Source organism: Chrysochloris asiatica, unplaced genomic scaffold (genome assembly GCF_000296735.1).
Source record: "Chrysochloris asiatica unplaced genomic scaffold, ChrAsi1.0 scaffold00015, whole genome shotgun sequence".
NCBI lineage: Eukaryota > Metazoa > Chordata > Mammalia > Afrosoricida > Chrysochloridae > Chrysochloris > Chrysochloris asiatica.
Window position 1 is genome coordinate 15,956,569 of NW_006408533.1, and position 20,491 is coordinate 15,977,059.

At 38.7% G+C, this 20,491-nt stretch overlaps 1 protein-coding gene across 3 annotated transcripts in view; it reads left to right on the forward strand.

Annotated features, from left to right (window-relative positions):
• Positions 1-20,491, forward strand: part of DTNA (dystrobrevin, alpha) — a 523,318-nt gene that overhangs the window by 273,570 nt on the left and 229,257 nt on the right. The window contains exon 1 of one of the 3 annotated variants that reach the window (XM_006835058.1): positions 11,661-11,811. The exons of the other annotated variants lie outside the window; for them this stretch is intronic. The gene's annotated coding sequence lies outside the window, so the exon portion shown is untranslated. Of the gene's footprint in view, positions 1-11,660; positions 11,812-20,491 lie in introns of those variants that run through there. 3 annotated transcript variants of the gene reach the window in all.

Here is a 20,491-nt window from a genome sequence, read left to right on the forward strand (position 1 = left end):
GACACTTTCCCTCACACACAATCCATCCCTCACCATCCTCCCTCAGCATGTCCCCCACCCCCACACCTATGTCATAGTAAACAGCATCTTCATTTACTCCTGAATGCTGGGAGTTTTTCTTTTCCACCGTGTCCTCCTAACTTACCCGCATTAAGTCGATGACTAACTCCTGTCAATTCTGTCTCCAAGTGGTTCACTGTCTCAAATAGGTTCACTTCTTGCTCATTCTATTGTTATCAGTCTTGTCCGCCATCACCAGTCAGCTTCAAGACTAGTGTCACCTTATCCTTTCTTGCTCTTCTCCTATTTACTCTCCAAACCATCTCCAGGGTGTTCTTTTAAAAATGAAAGTTGCAACTCAAATGGCTTTGCAGTCTGGTGCATTAACTGACAGCACCACATGATATAGATGTTGTTGTTGTTGTTAAGTGCTGTCGAGTCACATCTGACCCATAGCGACCCTATACAGGGTTTCCAAGGAGCGACTGGTGAGCCTGAACCACCGACCTTGCAGTTCAAACAGCTTTGCAGTCTGGTGCATTAACCTACAGTGCCACACACAATATAGATAGGAATAGATAAATACAAAAATGTTAACTGTGGTTTGTGAGATTATAAATAATTAAAAAATATCTCTGCACACTTTTTTATTGGTCTATGGTATTTGCCAAAGATATTATAAAATCTGAAATAGATAAAACAAATAGTCTTTGTATTTAGCGTTTTGGATATTACTGTTATGGGTGGGAAATCTAAAGCACAAACTCTAATATGTAACTTAGAGTTTCTGCTCAATACATGTCTAGAGAAACATAAAAGCATATGCATGTAACCTGTAATCATATGTATAGCAAATGTGAGTAGCTAACAGCCACTGAAAAATCTATTCATCTGTAATGAACAAAACAGAATGCCAATGCTTGGTATTGTATATGGGCCAGATTTTTTATATTATATGATAAGGTCCATCCTAATGCCTAGCTAACAAAAGCATACTGTGGTGCCTTCAGTTTCAAAAAAACAAAACAAAAAACCTGAAGAACACCTGCTCACCATTATTTAGGAGCAGATATCCTTTCAAATGCTTAAGTGCCTCCCTCACAGTCTTATGTTCTACTTTCCTTCCTGTTTGTCGCTCACCATTGTACTGTCTCCAATTTCTCCACTTCACTTTTCACTGTGAGCCTCGGAACCAAATGCAGTGGTCTGATAAAGAGTTGGCTAATGTGTCGTGTGGAACAAAGATAATACCTCACAGATGATTCCACTTAACTCCTCAGTTAGCTCCTCAGCCACACATATGGGACATTCTTAAATGTCAGATGGAAGAGCCGTGTTAATGGACTGTCTGTCACCGCAAACACCCAGAAGGGCCCGAAGTGCCTGGTATCTTTATATTATGGGTCAATTTATATAAAACATGTTCAAGTACTAAGTGGACCTTTTTCATTTATTTCAATAATGGAATTAGGTTCGGTGTATACAGAGTGAAATTTCAAATGCTAGTTTGTTACTTGTCTCAGTTTATTAAGTAATTTCTTTAATAGTGTATATTTCACCAATATTCCTTTTCTATTTCCTTCCCTGGGTAATTTTACCATGGATTACCTTGTTGTTAAGTACTGGGCTTCCAAGGAGCAGCTGGTGAGCTTGAGCCCCCGACCTTGAATTTCAAACTGACCTTGCAGTCCGGGGCATTAACCCGCAGTGCGACACAAGGACTTTACCTTGAGCCTTGAGCTACGTAAAAACCAGGAGAGCTAGTGGCTATTGAGTCGACTCTAATTCATGTTGACCTCATACATGTTCTTTTCTTTCACTCTAGACCAACTTAAACTACTTTCAAGCTGTTATTAACCTGTGATTTTTTTTTATAATAATTTATTCTCCTATAGTTTTGCCTTAATTTTTCTTCTAAACTGCTTCATTTTCTAACATCCTTTATTTCTATCACTAGTGTCAAATTTGCATAGCAATACATTTACTTCCCAGTCTCCTCCATTTCATGACATTTATATACGCATAGTAGGATAATTGACTCTGTATAGGGTTTCTAAAGAGAACCTGGTGGATTTAAACTGCTGACCTTGTGGTTTGCAGTTCAGTGCTGATTCTACACCACCACACCAGGAGTCCAAAGAACTCTAGAATACAGACTCTTCTGACGTATTTTAAATCACTGGTCACAAAGTGAGGTGATGTGGGAGAATACACCCAATCTCCCAGCACTAAATACTTGCCAAGTTTCTGGACACTGGATGTGCTTTTTTTTTTCTTTTTCTTTTTTGCACTAAGCATTCTGCCTAAACTGGCCTAATTAAAGTATTTGTCCACCTTCAAGTTAGTTGATTATGCTACTGCCGTTAAATGCTGTCAAATCAGTTCTGACCTATAGCGACCCTGTATAAGGTTTCCAAGGAGTGATTTACTGAGCTTGAACTGCTGATGTTGAGGTTCAAACCGACTTCGCAGTCCAGCGCGTTAACCCGCAGTGCCACACCAGGACTCCGCTTGGTTATAGGCAGTCTCATATAGTTATAATTTCTTTATCCATATTCTTATCTCTCCTGCTAGGTTGTAGGCTATCTGTGTGTCTTTGCCTACATCAAATACAATATGTGCTGTTAGAAGGTACTTAATTAAAATTTATTGAGTTTGAATAAGTCAGCTCATTTTAGAATAAGTCACAAAGAGACTAGAAAACAATAGTCTTTAGTACTGGGTATTCAGTCTAAGAAAATAAGTTATTTCAAAAGCAAGGTCTCACGAAACCGTCTGTCTACTACTGTGTGTTCAGACTAAGAAAATTGAATTCAGGGGCACAGTCTCAAGAATCTGCCTGTTTCCTTGACTTCAGATATAAACTTGATTTTCAGAAATGTCCTTCCCTTTTCCCTCTAGCTGAGAAAGAATGTATCCTATCAACTGGAGACAGCACCCTGTCTCTATAAACAAGCCTGTGTGTCACAGAGAGTGACCAAACACATACTTATTGAGTCACCCCCAGCCTGTCATTCAAATCACATAGCTATTCTTCTCCCCCAATAGAATACAAGACCATAAAATCACTCAGAGGCCCATTTTTTTAATTATTATTATTGCAGCATTATTTACAATAGCAAAAAGATAGAAACAGCTTACATGTCCATCAAAAGATAAATGTATAAACAAAATGCAGTACCTATATACAATGGAATACCATATAATGATAAAGAATAATGATGAATCATATAACATGGATGAATTTGAGGGACATTATGTAGAATGACAAAAGCCAGTCACGAAAGGACATTATACCACTTTTATAAAACATCAAGAACAGGTTTTCATACAGAAAGCAACATTATTTTATGGTTACCAAAAAAGAGAGGGGAGGAAAGGGAGAATCGCTTACTGGATAGTTGTTGAGCACTGTCGAGTCAGTCCCGACTCATAGCAACCAGAGGCACAACAGACTGAAACACTGCCAGGTCCAGCACCATTCTCACAGTTGCTGTTATGCTTGAGCCCATTGCTACTGCCACTGTGCCAATCCATCTAGTTGGGGGTCTTTTTTTTTTCTTTTTGCTGACCCTCCACTTTACCAAGCATGATGTCCTTCTTCAGGAACTGTCTGAAGTATGAGAGATGAAATCTGGCAATCCTGCCTTCTAAGGAACTTCTGGCTGTGTTTTTTACAACACAGATTTGTTTCTTCTTCTGGCAGTCCATGGCATTTTCAATATTTTTCTCCAGCACCAGAACTTAAATGCATCAAATCTTCTGCGGCTTTCCTTATTCACTGTCCAATTTTCACATGCATATAAAGCTTTTGAAAATACCATGGCTAGATATCTTAGTCCTCAAACTGGTATCTTTGCTCTTGAACAAGATTATCTTGAACATGATGCGTTTACTCTTGTACAAAATGTTTTGTGCAGTAGATTTGCCTAATGCAACACATTGATTGTGGATCCAAGCAAAATGAAGTCTTTAACAACATCAATCTTTTCTCCATTTATCATGATGCTACTTACTGGTCTAGTTGTGAGAATTTTTGTTTTCTTTACATTAAGGTGCTATCCATACTGAAGGCTGAGGTCTTGAATCTTCATCAGTAAGTATTTTAAGTCCTTGTCACTTCCAGCAAGCAAGGTTATATCATCTGCATATCACAGGTTATTAATAAGTCTTCTTCATATAATCAGGTTTCTTGGTTTAGTTGCTCAGCATATAGGCTGAATGAGCATGGAGAAAGAATACAGCCCTGGCACACACCTTTCCTGATTTTAAACCCTTGTTCTTCTCGAACAATTGACTCTTGCTCTATGTACAGGTTCCTCATGAACATAACTCACATGTCCTGGAATTGTAATGTTATCCATAGTTTGTCATGATCCACGCAGTCCAAAGCCCTTGCATAGTCAATAAAGCATAAGTAAACATCTTTCTGAATTTCTTTGCTTTCAGCCAAGAGCCATCTGATATCAGCAATGATATCCATCGTTCCACGTCCTCTTCTAAATCTGACTTGAGTTTCTGATAATTCTTTGTCAATGTACTTTTGCAGCCATTTTTAAACTATCTTCAGCAAAATTTTACTTGCATATGATATTATTTGATGATTTCCACATTCTGTTGGGTCATCTCTCTCTGGATTGGGTACATATATGGATCTCTTCTGATTGGTTAGCCAGGTAGCTGTCTTCCAAATTTCTTAACATAGTGCTACATTAGTTGGTCTCTTCCCACAGATATCATTAATCTGATGTCCAGAATGATAGACATCTGGTGAGGTCTATGTGTATAGTTGCCTTTTATGTTGTTTTTAAAAGGTATTTACAATGACTAAGTCATTGGTCTTGCAAAATTCTATCATGTGATCTCCAGCACATCATTTCTAGCACTAAGGCCATATTCTCCAAATACATAATCGAAGGTCTTGGTCAGAATGGGAGAAAAAATGTAGAGCAAAAACAAAAAAGAAAAGAAAGATGGAAACAGACTTACTGGACTGATAGAGACTGGAGGGACCCCTAAGACACCCTTTTATAATGGAACTAAAGCCACTTCCAGGAGTCATCTTTCTGCCGAATAACAGATTGTCTTTTGATAACGGGCTCTGAGCCCTCTGGCATCACTTCCGACCTAACTCGGTGGCATCCTGGAATGCTGTGTCCAGAGGCCTAATTTTATATCTGTTGGAGCTGAACAACTTCCAAAGTATCCTGACCCCTCAACTTTCCTTGGAATCTTCTCTGATTTTGTTATTAAGGAGGAAATGTTGGCTGGGAAAATATTTACTTGTTCTCAATAACCATTCAGTTTTGCCATCAGTGGAAACAGTGTCACCCAGCTCTATGTAATTCCCATTCCTGACTTAGATTCTAGTACACATATCATGGATGCATTGTCATTGATGGTCAATATGGTGAAATCAGAAAAAGCAAAGTAGTATCTCAAAGAATCCCAAATCCTACTCTAGCACCAGAATAATTCTTGACAGGACTTCGAACTTTAAGAAACCCTGGTGGTGTAATGGTAACTGAATGGTTAATGGTTTGAAATCACCAGCTGCTATGTGGGAGAAAAAAACCTGGTGATCTGCGCCATTAAATATTTTAACCTAGAAAATTCTATGGGGCATTTCTGCTCTGTCCATAATGTTGGTATGCGTCAGAATTGATTTGATGGCAGTGAGTTAAATAAGTTTTGATAACAACAAAATAGCATTTTACGCAACTATTAAAATAATATTTTGAAAGACTAGATAATAACAGTGTGCTTATTTACACTTATGTATTTCATTTAGCAAAAAAAAGGATATTCAAAATTATACAAGTTTTTTAATGTGGAAGATAAATATATTAAAATTTGGATAAGGGTCACCTCTGGTAGTTGAATATTCCTTTTTTACAATGGACATATATTGCCTTGATAGTGAAAAATAGACAATAAATGTTATTTTATTATTTGTTTTAAATCCATATTTTTCAATAAACATTAATCTAGAACACAACTGTATAATTGTGCATATTAAAGAGATTGACAAAATACAAAAATAGGGGAGATTGGGAAGAAAGTTCCATAAGCAAGTAAGGCAAATAAGTTCGGGGCTCACAATAAATCACACATAGCATATATAGCCATCATATTCAAAGCATTATTTTTAATCAGGTATTTTTGTGATGTGTCAACACTAGAAGTCCGTAATCAAGCCCAAACCAAACCTACTGCCACTGAGTTGATTCTGACTCATAGTGACCCTATGTAGGATTTCCAAGATGGTAAATCTATATGGAGATAGACAGATTCATCTCTCTCCTACAGAGCAGATGGTGGGTTTGAACCACTGACAGTGCAGTTAGCAGCTTGGTGCATATTCTACAGTACCACCAGAAGCCCATCAACCAACCCTTATTATTTGTAGCACTGTTAATACAATTAAAAATAAGACTACATGCTTCAAAATGCTCTGAGGGTAAAACAGGATATCTTGAGAGTGAGTTAAATAAAATTGAAGTGACATATAACAAACAGCTTTGCTCATTCATGAGACATTTTTGCAAATAGAACAGATACTAATACAATTGATTTTTTTAGGTCAGTTACTCAGAAATGTCCAAGAAACTAGGTGCTTACAAGAACTGTTCAGTAGGTCATAATCTTTCTTGTTGCTGTTAACATTTTTTCTTATTAAATACTTAAACCAGTGCCCTAACATAAAGGCATTAGAAAGTAAATATAAATATTAAGGTTATTATACTAATCTCTAAGATTAAATTTATAAATATCAAGGTTAAAAGAAATATAAATATTAATTACAGAGAACTGAAAAAATTTCTTTGCAGAGGTTAAAATCATTTGTCTTGTTTTAATCCCATTAACACTGGCAACCAGTACTTTTTGTAGGCATGCTGCTTAATTCAAGAGCATGACCTCTGAGCCCATGTTAAGTTACCTTAAGTCTGTTGCATTAAGTTTCCTTGTGTCTGAAGAGAACAGTGAAGCAAATAACTTTGTAAACTCCCTCCCACCTTGAAGGGACCAGGGTTTGACAAGCTAACTTTCTAGGCCACATTCAGAAGCATGGTCACCTATTTCTCTCTGGGCGACTGAATTCTCCATATGAAATTAAGTGGATCAAACCAGCGCAGAGTGTGTTACAAATTTTGTTCACATTGAGAAGGAAATTCATCTTAACATGTATGAAAGGGAATTTAAAACTTTGTGAAATCAAATACACTGACATCACATTCCCTAATGTTTTATTGTTTTTCTTAAGTGCCATCAAGTCAGATCCAACTCATAGTGACCCCACAAAAGATTTCCGAGGAGTGGCTGGTGAGTTTGGACCACCGACATTGTGGTTCAAATGCACTAGACTGCAGGGTCCCTAATGTTTAGGAGAGAAAAGACAAAATTGCTTTCATGTTGGACGAAGGCTATAACTTTTTATCTACTGTGAGATAAAGGCACTGGAGTCTCAATGGTAGAATATTTGCCTTCCGTGGAAGAGACCCAAGTTAATGCCCAACTAATAGACCTCAAGCTGAGCCACCATCCACCCATCCTCATTGGAGGCTTGGATGTGGTGATGTCCAATAGGGTTTCAGCAGAGTGTCTAGAACTGAGACAGACTAGGAAGTCCTGCTGATCTACTTCCAAATACCAGCCAATGAAAACTCTATGGATCAAAATGGTCTTGTGCTGCTTAGTGCTGTCTAGCCAATTCCAACTCATAGAAACCCTGTATAGGGTGTCCAAGGAGCAGCTGGTGGATTTGAACCATTAACCTTGTAGTTAGCAATCCAGTGCTTATCCTACAGAGCCACACCAGAACTCCTACAACTTGTTATGGGTATGATACAGGACTTGTTCTATTGCGTATAGGGTCATCATGAGTCTGGGGCCAATTCCACTGAGGCTAACAACAATAAATTAATGTTCTACTGCTGTTGCTGCTATGTGCCGTGGAGTCGATTCCACCTCATAGCAATTCTACATGACAGAATAGAGCTGCCCACAGAACCACCAAGGCTACGATCTTTATAAGAGCAGATCTCCAGATCTTAACAACAACAACAGCAGAGTAATGGATTGCAAGTTGAGATGCTAACCGCAAGGTCAGTAATTTGAATCTACCAGTCACTCCGAGGGAGAAAATGAGGCTTTCTGCTCCCATAAAGTGAGTCAGAAGCAACATGATGCCATACAACCACCACCACTGTTTATATCATATATAATCTGGTCAGTTATAATTAAGATTCTTTATATCCCATTTTAATTTTTTTTTTTATTACTAATAAATAACTGGTCCATTTTGGAGAATCCAATGTAAATATCAAGGTGAACCCTTATATTTTTTGTGATTTTCTCTCATATTGCAAAGTTTGTGTTTTTTAAAAAAAAGACTGCCCCCCAAAAATGTTAGTATACTTCTCATAGTTCATTTTGCATAGGAAATGCATGGTGCCTTGAATTTACTTGATATGTACTTCTTCCAACACAGATTTGTTCTTCTAGCAGTGTACGGAACTTCCGTTATTCTTCTCTAACACCATAACTCAAATGCATCAATTTTACGGTTTTCCTTAGTCAGTGCCCAGTTTTCATATACACATGAGGTTATTGAAAATGCCACGGTTTGGCATTAGTCTTTCTTTAACTGGCATCTTTGCACTTGCAACACATTTGCCTAATTCAATACGTTGTCTGATTCCTTGACTGCTGCTCCCATGAGTGTTGATTGTAGACCCCAGCAAATTGAAGCCTTTGGCAACTTCAGTCTTCTCTCTATTTACCAGGATGTTATTTATTGGTCTGACTGTGAAGATTTTTGGTTTCCTTACACTGAGGTACAATTCATACCAAAGGCTATAATATTTGATCTTTATCAGTAAGTATTTTATGTCTTCTTCACTTTCAGAAAGGAAGGTTGTATCATCTGCATATCATAGGTTGTTTGTTTATGAGTCTTCCTCCAATCCTGAGATCACACTCTTCTTGATATAATATAACTTCTTGTATTATTTCCTCAGTATAATGATTGAATAAGTATGGTGAAAGCATACATCCATTGCACATACCATTCCTAATGTTAAACCATTTTTCTGTTTGAATGACTCTCTTGGTCTGTGTACAGGTTCCTTGTGAGTACAACCAAATGCTCACTTGGTTGTACTCTATTTCTGTTTGAATGACTCTCTTGGTCTGTGTACAGGTTCCTCGTATCCCCTATTTCTGTTTGAATGACTCTCTTGGTCTGTGTACAGGTTCCTCGTGAGTACAACCAAAAGCTCAATTGGGATACCCTTTCTTTACAATGTTTTATTCATAGCTTGTCATCACCCACAGTCAAAGCCTTTGCATAGTCAATAAAGCACAGGTAAACAACCTTCTGGTATTCTTTGCTTTCAGCCAAGCTCCACCTGATGCCAGCAACAATATCAATAGTTCAATGCCCTCCTCTGAATCAGGCTTGAGTTTCTAGCAGTTCTTCGTTGATGTACTGTGGAAGCCATGTTTAAATTGTCTTCAGCAAAAATTTGCTTGCATACTGTTCGATGACTTCCACTCGACTACAAATAATATTAGTCATCATTTGTTGGGGAGCCCATTGGCTCAGGAAGATAAACACTGGACTGTGAACAACAAGATTGGAGATTCAAGTCCACCAGTTAGCGACAACATGTATTTATTGAACACTTAGTATGTTCTAAGCATGGTGCTTAGTGCTTTCCTTGGATTTTCTCACTCAGTCCTTTTGTATAGTCCTATGGAATGGCCCTGCTGTGGTGCTGTAGGATAAGCATTGGGCTGGTAACGACAAAGTCAGCAGTTCAAACCCATCAGCCACACCTCAGAAACCATACACAGACAGGGTCACTATAAGTCAGAACAACTCAATGGCTCTTAACAGCAACATAATGTAGGGACTTTGACAGAACAAGAAAGCAAGGTAGCCTGTTGCTGTTGAGTTGGTTCTGACTCATAGTGACCCTATCAAACAGAGTAGAGCCGCCTAATCGCGTTTCCGAGGCTATAAATCTTCTCAGCAGTGGACTGCCACATCTGTCTCCTGTCAAGTAGCTGGTGGGTTCAAACTGCTGACCTTTCAGTTTGCAATCAAGCTCATAACCACTGCTCTGTAGGGCTCCTTGAACTGCGATAGGCTGTTGTTGTTAAGTGCTGTGGACTTGGTTCTGACTCATAGTGACACTGCATAGGGTTTCCAAGGAGCAATTGTTGGGTTTGAACCACTGACCTAATGGTTAGCAGTCCAGTGCTTATCCTACAGCACCACACCAGGTTTCCAAAACTGAAGTATAAAAAAGTTAAATAATCAACTTAAATAACCTAATATTAGCAAGATCCAGTCTACAAGTCCCTGTATGTATGATTCCACAGAGCTGTTTTGCCCTGCCTTGCTTGGTGACGTGTGTATTAAGGAAAAGCCTGTGCGGTGTGTTCAGGGCTTAGCCACAGAAGACAGTGCTCCAAGCATAGTCCAGAGGAGCTAAGGTTTTCTCCAATGCTCTCAACTAAAACACTCATTCTTTCCCTTAGCCCTTCGAGAAATAGCTGGGTAGCCTGACATTATGCCAAATCCTTCTTAGTTATTTGATAGAGGAATATGAATAGGTTAATGTCCACATTCCTAGTAGAGTCCATCTTTAAAGGGAAGAGACAGATCTGTAAACAAATTATGAAATACAAGCTAAATGTGGGGAGTCAGCTAGGCTCTGGGAACAGCAGGGTAACACTGCAAGCCTAGGGCAGGGGGAGGCAGCTGGTGAATGAATGTGACTGGAGGAAGGATTGCAGCTGGTGGAAGGTCGTGCTCCAGCCACCTAAGACTTCACTGGTCTCTCCTTAATGTCCTGGTAATCAACTGTAAGCAATGTCTTAAATCTCAATTACGTTGCCACTGGTTTGGGGGCGCCAGGATTGCTCAGAGCTGATATTATCCTAACTCCAAGACCCTTACTCTTAATATAGAATCCCCAAGTATAGCTTTGTTGACTTTCACAAACTGCATAGCCATTAATCCAAATCTAGGACCAATTTAAGTAAAAACGAAGCCTAATCTGTTTAAATAATAGCTAAACACAGGGTTTTGATGAAAAGTAAATGAAGAACTTTACCTCCTACATCTGAGCTGTGGTTATAAGTTTGCTCTGGGGAATCACTTTGCAACAAGCCCTTTCTATACTGATAAAGTGTTCTCAGCCCCTGTGTTTATTAAATAATTCAATATATTTGTTTTAATGTTTTAAAAGTAGTAGTGGGATTATTGTTGTGTTTCCTCTGGAGTTAGGAACTAGCATTTAAGATTATTGAGTTGGCAGAAGTAGTAGATGATGCTCAATATTTCAGGAGATTGTTACAATTTAAAACATATATAGTTGTTTTACTAGTTTGTTAAAATGCTTTGGGAGACCTTTTATTCTTATATTTCTGTTATTCATTTTTTCTTCATGAAGTTGAGTCAGCAGCAGAAGCATATTCAAATTAGACTTGTCATACAGGGGAAAAAACTCTGACTTTGTCAGGGTGGGTGGAGGGGAGAAAAGCAACTTTTTGTCAGTCTTTTGTATTTCAGCAGCTGGATTCATTGCTACCATGGTAACGGACCACATGATGAGGTGTATTAGATTGCTGTGTGTTGAGCACAAGGGGAAGAATGAACACAGCTTTTTATTGAAGTTAAAGGTTACTTTAGAGTTTTTTCTGAGGAAATGCTTGAGGTCAAATACTATAGCTTTCAGCATATGTAGAACTTCAGAGGAAGGCTTAGGGGCATGTTGGTGCATTTAACTACAAAACCAGGTAAGGCATAATTGAATCTATGAAACTGAACGCCTCTCACTTCTTCTGCTGCAGGGGCATAACTTGCGGGTGGAATTTCACTGTAGCTCCCCCCTCCCCCCCAACAGGGACACCAGACCTATTTCTCCTGTCCCCTCTTCTTAATGCCTCCCCCTCCTCCCCCGCCCCCCATTTATTGGTTTTTAATTTAAGGGAATGAAATATTGTGAATTTTTATAGCTTTGTGGCAGTGTGTTTAAGTGTAGGTAAGTAAACAAAAACTGCAAAGGAAGTGATGATGAACTGAGCAAAGTGTCTCCTTGTTTGTTTTGTTCTTTGAAAACGGTCCATTTTTCTTAGCTTATTAGTGGCATTGGTCCAAAGATACTTGTAATGTTATACTAAATTAAATAATAGTACAAAGTTGATTTCTTCTTTTTCATCACATGATTGCCCTCCTCATCCAAACGTCTAGCTTTATTATTATTTTATCTATAATTTTTACAACTTTCAAAATTTTTCATTAGCATTCTTTTACTCATGTTGGTTGCATGTGCATTGTTTATAGTTGGAAGTGAATACAATATTGTCTTCTGTAAGGTGCACTGTTTCACAACAAACATTGGTAAAAATGGAACGTAAACAATTCTGTGGGGCTTGGTGAAGCGTCAATTCCCAGAGCATCGGAGCCTAATCTTGCCTTGTTTACATATCACTGTAGCAGCTTGCTTTAAAAGGGAGGCTTTAACAAGCACACAAAACACAATAACAAAGAACATTACTTTGATAATAAGATACTTTTGTTGGTGATGTCCTTATCATTTCCACTGGTGTTTGATATTGTTGTTTTTTATGACATTTGGATTTACTCTAATGTTTTATCCAAGTGTTAACCTATGCATTTTCTTTTCTCTTAAAACAAAGTTCTCTTGGCATCTAGAGACAAAACCGAATTAAACAGTAGGAGATCCACAGTGTTATTCCAGTATATTAAGTGCTTACCTGAAATATCCTGATATAGAAAAATTTCTGGAAATTATTTTCTTCATCAGTTAAAATCAGTTATTTGATTTGCTACTCATTGGCACTAATTAGGATAAAGTCAATAAGTTAGTTTTCCCAAGTTCAGTAATGACAGCACTTTTTTTTTTATCAAAAAGAGAAACATATATTATTTTTTAAGTCATTTATGCTCTGTGATTTTCCTTGGTCTTTCTAGTTTTTCTACGTCTAGACCATTTTTCTAAGTTTGAGAAAGAAGTTATAATTATTATTCAGCACAATGTTTGCTATGATTCCAAGTAAAGGGTACAATTTCCAATAAATTTTTTAAGCATTATAAAAACACTTAACATTTCTAAAATAGCCATTCTTGAATATGAACTCATTTTTTCCTGTTTTCATTTACTTGTTTTGAGTACAACTCATTCTCACAGCTATGAGCATGTTCTTCAAACAGTAACACATTTTCACAAGATCAAGGTGTTACTACTAGGTAATGGGAACTTGCCAAAGAATTGGTGAAAGTTACCTGGTAAAACATTTTTAAATGTGAAATTCTCAAAACTGACAATATCCGAAAGTACAAATTGATGTTTTTATTAAAGGAAAAATAATAGAGGGTTGGAGAGAAAAAAAAGGAAGTGAAAGAGAAAGACAGACAGAAGACACCAAAAGAAAGATGAAAGGTAAAGAAAAAAGTTTGATCTATTCAACCTTCCTTCTTTCCTTTCAGTACTGAAATTGGCTCACTGTCTCTTATAAAAGAGATAAAATAGGTGGGTGAGGTGAAATTATTAAAAAGTACTAGTATTTCACTAGCTCATGTTTCAAACTTAAAGCACAGATGATTTCTTTTATTTATTAAAATGAAATAAAAAATAAATCTTATAGTTGAATTTGTTTCAGAACCTTGTGGCTGTGGTTTATGTTGTCAGCCAGGTGGGAGTTAAGAGCTAGACTTGTGTAAAAACTAATAACTGCTAAAATTTATGTGGTCTTTATTGCCTTTATACTAGGCCAGATGCCCACATCCATGTCTGAAGTCATCATGACTGAGGGACTCCATAAGATGAAAGCGTCTTCTTACAGTGGCTTTGGAACTTTGTTGTTGCTGTTGTTAAGTGCCGTCGAGTCGGTTCTGACCCATAGCGACCCTGTACAGGGTTTCCTAGGGTGTAAATCTTTACGGGAATAGAAAGCCTCATCTTTCTCCCGCGGAGAAGCTGGTAGTTTCGAACCGCTGACCTTAAGGTTCGCAGCCCGATTCGTAACCACTACGCTACCTTACTAAAAACCCCACATTGACTTTGATGTACTTTCTTTAAATTATAAATTCTGCCAGTATGTGTTTGATTGAATCATATTTTTGTCAACTCTTATTTAAACTATGTGTTCATGATAACTGTGAATGATTGACATTGTTTCTTAGCATCTTAGCTTTAATTTCTAGAGTTCCTTCCAAAAAATAGTTAATTATCTGCAAACATTTACCTCGATTAAGGAGAGAGATGTTCAACAGTCATAATGAGGAAGAATCTTACTAATATGGGTTCTCGTATGTAGCGTAGTGGTTACAAATCGGGCTGCAAACCTCAAGGTCAGTAGTTCGAAACTACCAGCTGTTCCGTGGGAGAAAGATGAGGCTTTCTGCTCCCATAAAGATTTACAGCCTTGGAAACCCTGTACAAGGTCTCTATGAGTCGGAACCGACTCCACAGCACATAACAACAACATGAAATTGATGATCATATTGGGATCCCAAAACAGTATAAAATTCATGAAGATCAGTAGAGGAAAATGAATGAAGATTCAATATATCTGCTAAGTACTCTAATTTAGGAGTTGCTAGTTTTGGAGTCCTGGTGTGGTGCTATAGGATAACACACTGGACCACTGTTATTTGAACAGTAACATCAGTAGTTCAAATTCACCAGCAGCTCCTCAGAAATCCTATATAGGGTTGCTATGAGTCGGAATCAACTCAGCGCACTTAGCAACAACATTTTTTAACCTAAGCATTTATTAAAGCAGATTTCTCTGTTGACCAATATGTAATTTTTTTTTTTTTTTAATAAGAATTAGATTCTTTTTGAAAGAATTCTGAGGTTTTTCAAAAGGAACTAAGCTAAAGGTGACATGATGATTATGGTGATAATAATGTCATTGACTCTATGATGAATTTGGAGAATCAGACAGACTGAGTAAGAAAGGTCTTGGCTCTACGTGTAGTTAAATGCCAGTGTTTTTAAAAAGAAAGAAAAAACTCTAATGTATGATTCTCAGAAATTTGCTCTCAAATTTAATTAATTCCGTTAATAGTGTTTATAAATCACTAACAATAGGTGTGCTTGTTATAGTCTTACTAGAGTTTATTACAAAATATACTGGCTTTATTCAATAAGCAATAGAGTCTTTCTTCAAAAATGATTCAATTTATCAAGAATTATACAATGTGTGGGTCCCATCTGATAGAAGGAAAAGGGTGAACTCACTGCTCAGAATGAACAATTTATTTTTTTAAATGTGTATGTATATAATGGGAGGATCAACTGGTTTCTCTTTCATGATAATATTAGCTTGATATAATTTGTTGTTGTTGTTATGTGCCATGGAGTTGGTTCCAACTCATAGCAACCCTCTACAGGGTTTCTGAGGCTGTAAATCTTTACAGGAGCAGAAAGCCTCATCTTTCTCCCACAGAACAGCTGGTAGTTTCAAACTGTTAACCATGAGATTAGCAGCCTGATTCCTAACCACTACGCTACCAGAGTGCCTTGATGTAATTTAGGGTGAGATTATTATAATAATCCCACACTGTCAAATTATGTATATTGTGAAGTGCATAATACAAGAGTGAGGGATTGTTATTTAGAATATATGAGAGCAGCCCTCTGAACCTTGGTGAGTGGCAATCTGCTAACGGCCTTATCTGTCTTCTGTGGACTTTCAACTACTTCGTCCTGCACACACTGAGGAGTCATAATACATTCAAGGAAATTCATACTGGCAGCAATGTAGAAAATAGACAAGCAGACATACTTCTTGTTGTTGTTATGTGCCATGGAGTCGGTTCCGACTCATAGTGACCTTGTAGAGGGTTTCCAAGCCTGTAAATCTTTATGGGAACAGAAAGCCTCATCTTTCTCCTGAGAAATAGCTGGTAGTTTCGAACTGCTGACCTTGTGGTTCACAGCCCGATTCGTAACCACTTCGCTACCAGAGCAGACATACCAGGTGAACAGAAATAAGTGACGAGGTTAATGCAACAATCCAGAACAATGGGGGAACAATTTCTGAGCTAAAGGCAGTGAAAGTAGAATTTGCAAAAGAATTGTCTTGAGAAGTATTTTGTCAATTTCCTATTATTACAATAAATCAGAAAGAGAACATCTACTTATTTATGTTTTTTATGCCTCCCTAGAAATGGTCAATTATTCTACTAGTTGACCAGCAGAATAATGGAACAATTCCATTATGTAGCACCAAAGGAGATTATCATGTAGCAAACCAAATATATAATATATAAGTTTTTCTATCAAGACCAAACTGTATAAATCAGCCTGTTGGAAGCATCTATTTTCTTGAAGTGTGCATGTGGCAAATCACAATATTGTTTGGGAATATGATAAATATAACTGAGGTGGGAACTTAGTGCGTTTTTTTCTTTTTATTAAAAAACAAATGTTCTTTGATAATGACAAATTGTGAATTTATTTTTCTTTCCAACAAAAAGAATTTTTAAAGTTTGAAATTAGGGATCATTGTTGTTGTTAAGTGCCGTTGAGTCAGTTCCGACCCATAGCGACCCTGTACAAGGTTTCCGAGGGTGTAAATCTTTACAGGAGTAGAAAGCCTCATCTTTCTCCCGTGGAGCGGCTGGTAATTTCGAACCGCTGACCTTAAGATTCGCAGTCCAATTCGTAACCACTATGCTACCAGAGCTCCTTAGAAATGTCCAAAACCATTTCCCGCTCTCCTTGTGGAAGCAGTCTTCTAATGAATTTCTGATTTGGGTACTGCCATAGTAGCCCAATGCTAACATAACAAATACCACAAAGAGGGGGGCTTCAAAGAACAGAGTTATTGTCTCACAGTATGGAAGCTGGAAGTTCAGCTTAGGGTATAAGTGCCTATACTTGTCCCCTGGCTTCTGGAAATCTGCAGTCCTAGGCTTTTAGCTGTTTCTGACTCCATCCTCACATATCCATTCTTCCTCTGTCTAACTCTCTGGGTTGCTTCTCCTCTTTTATAAAATGCCACTGAGCTAGAATTAGGGCCCACTCTACTCTGATAGCATAGTGGTTACTAATTGGGCTGCTAACCTCAAGGTTGGCAGTTCGAAACTACCAGCTGTTCCACGGGAGAAAGATGAGGCTTTCTGCTCCCGTAAAGATTTGCAGCCTCGAAAACACTGTACAGGGTCACTATGAGTCGGGACCGACTCCACGGTACTTAACGACAATGACTACTCTGATATAGACTCTTGTGGCATTGTAGGATAACCACTGGACTGCAAACCACAACGTCGGTGGTTCAAAACAACCAGCTGCTCCTCTCAAATCCTGTACAGGGTCTCTATGAGTCAGAATGGACTTGATGACATGTAACAAGAAGCAACTATTCTGAATGATATACAGATCCTATTGTCAAACACGGGCACATTCATAGATAACAAGGAGTAGGACTCCGTTTTGGGGATACACAAATCCATCCATAACAAGTATACAATTAATCTCTTGCTTTTGCATAAATTAGGTGGATTTTAATCTTCTTATCAGTATATCAAGTTTATTTATGGGTTGGAAGATATTAGAAGCTGATTTCCAGCATCAGAGCCCTCACTCTTTTCTGAGAAATTGCTTGTGATCATTGTGGTCAGGGAAGAGTGTTGGGAAAATGCCTAACGAAGATGGAAGAGGGGCAGTGGTATCTTGATAGTTATGAGCTAAAAGGAGAGACAGGTATTCCTGAAGGGCACGCAACAGTTGTCTGACTATAAAGAGGACTTTGGTAGGAACTACCAGCTGAGATGAGCAGAGATGTCAGCTTGAGGACTAGGGTGCGCCTGACCCAGGCCATTGTGTTTTCAATAGCCTCATATGGATGCGAAAGCTGGACAGTGAATAAAGAGGATCGTAGAAGAATTGATGCCTTTGAGTTGTGGTGTTGGAGGAGAATACTGAGGGTGCCATGGACTGCCAAAAGAACCAATAGATCTGTTTTGGAAGAAGTGCAGCCAGAGTGCTCCTTGGAGGCCAGGATGGCTAAGCTTCGTCTCTCCTACTTTGGACATGTAGTCCGGAGAAAACAATCGTTGGAGAAGGATGTCATGCTGGGTAGGGTGGAGGGTCAGAGAAAAAGAGGAAGACCTCCAACGAGATGGATCGGCCAGGTGGCATCATTGATGGACTCGGGGGTGGCAGCGGTGGTGAGGTTGGCCCAGGATCGAACATTGTTTCGTTCTGCTGTGCATGGAGTCGCTATGAGTCGGTTCCGACTCGATGGCACCTGACAACAACGACAACAACAACCAGCTGCAGGCAGGCGAGGAGGATGTGATGTGCTAACCATGCAATTTTTCCCAACATGTTGGCTGGCAGAGCCAAACATACTGAAGGAAGGCTCAGCAGACATGTTTCTGGAACATACTGTATGAGAGTTCTATGGATTCTCTGGCATAATGAAATGGAATAAGTTCTAAGTGCCAGATACCATTCTAAGTGTTTTCTGTTTTACTTCTTTAACTTTAAATTGATTAACCTTCATTTGGAAAACAGTACCTGGCACACAGGAAAAGCCCTGATGGCACAGTAGTTAAGTGCTTGGCTGCTCAGTTGGTCAGTGATTTGAACCCAGAGCTGCTTCATGGGAGAAAGAGAAAGCAGTCTGCTTCTGAAAAGTATTATGTTGTTGTTATTAAGTGCCTTTGAGTCCGTTCAAACTCATAGTGACCCCTACAGGGTTTCTAAGGAATGACTGGTGGGTTTGAGCTGCTAAGGTTAGCAGTCCAGTGCTTATCCTACAGTACCATATCAGGTCCCTGAAAATAAGTTTATAACCTTGGAAATCCTACAAGACCATTCTACTCTGTACTTACAGGGTTACTAGGAATCAAAATTCACTCAAGAGCACGAGACACCAGCAAGCACATGGAAATCACTGATTAAATGTAACTAATTATCATCTCTTAATATTCACAGTCTTCTGGTGTGGCGCTGGAGGATCAGCACTAGATTGGGAGCTACAAGGTTGGTGGTGCAAACCTACCAACAGCTTTTTGAAAACCCTATACAGTGTTGGTAGAAGTTGGAACCCACTTGAAGGCACTCAACAACAATCTTTACAACAACCCCAGAAGCTGGGTACTTTTATCATCTTTATTTTACAAATGAAGAAATGAAGATCTGAGAGCTTTAGTAATCTCCTCTTAGGGCATATAGCTAATGAGCTGCTGAGCTATAGTTTTATGTTTTGATTTTGTTAAGTGTCATCTAGTCAGCTCTGACTCATAGTGTTTCTGAGGAGCAGCTGATGGGTTTGAACCACCACCTTGCAATTCACATTGACCTTGCATTCCAGTGCTTATCCTACAGTGCCACACCAGGAGTACATACATCTACATGGTTCTGACCTTTTGACTGAGAGTGACTGCTGTTAATGGTACTAATGAAAACAAATGAAATCGCCTTCTGTGTTTGCTGTTTGAATAATATGTCAACTAGTCTGACATTTTCATGACCTAAGGGAGCTAGGGAGAGGCTGACTGCCAGGAAGAGGAAGCAGGTCAGGGCATAGCCTGAAGGAAATGGATGGGTAACAGAGTGAAGGTTAAAGCAGGGTGGGCAGGTCTAGGCAGAACCAAACCAGACACTAGAATTGTTGTTGGTAAGTGCCGTCGAGTCTGTTCTGACCCATAGCGACCCTGTACAGGGTTTCTGAGGCTATACATCTTTACAGGAGCAGAAAGCCTCATCTTTCTCCTACAGAGCAGCTGGTAGTTTCGAACTGCTGACCTTGCATTTTGCATCCCGATTCGTAACCACTACGCTACCAGAGCTCCTTAGACAGGTGAAAACATGGGTTCTGGTCTTTTCTCCATATTAGTTGGGGAGAGGTAAGTCATCTGTCACCTTTGTACGGAAATTTTTTGAAAATCAGTTGACTTGAAATCTAATGAACAAGAAAGTCAGCAGATATAAAATTAAAATACGTATGACCAAAAAGCACATGAAAATATGTTCAGTATTCTTTAGTCATTAGAGAAATGCATTTCAAAACCATAATGAGATACCACTTCACCCCAACTAGAATGACTACTGGGGAGTAGCACGGGGCCTCCGTACGATAAGCACTGGAAGCAAACCACAAGGTCAGCAGTTTGAAGCCACCAAAAGATGAGGCTTTCTGTGCCTGCAAAGATGCAGCCTAAGCGACCAAGGAGTGGCTGGTGACTTTGAACCACTGACTTTGCGGTTGAGATGGGCCTTGCAGTCAAATGCTTATCCTGTATCACCACATCAAGACTCCATGTACATGTAGAATTACCATATGACCAGCAATTTAACTCTGAGGTATATGCCCAGAAGACTTGAAAGCAAGGAAGATCCTTGTACGCCAATGTTCATTACAGCATTATTCACAACAGTCGAAAATCAACCCAAATGTCTATCAACAGAGGAGTGGATAAACAAAATGAGTT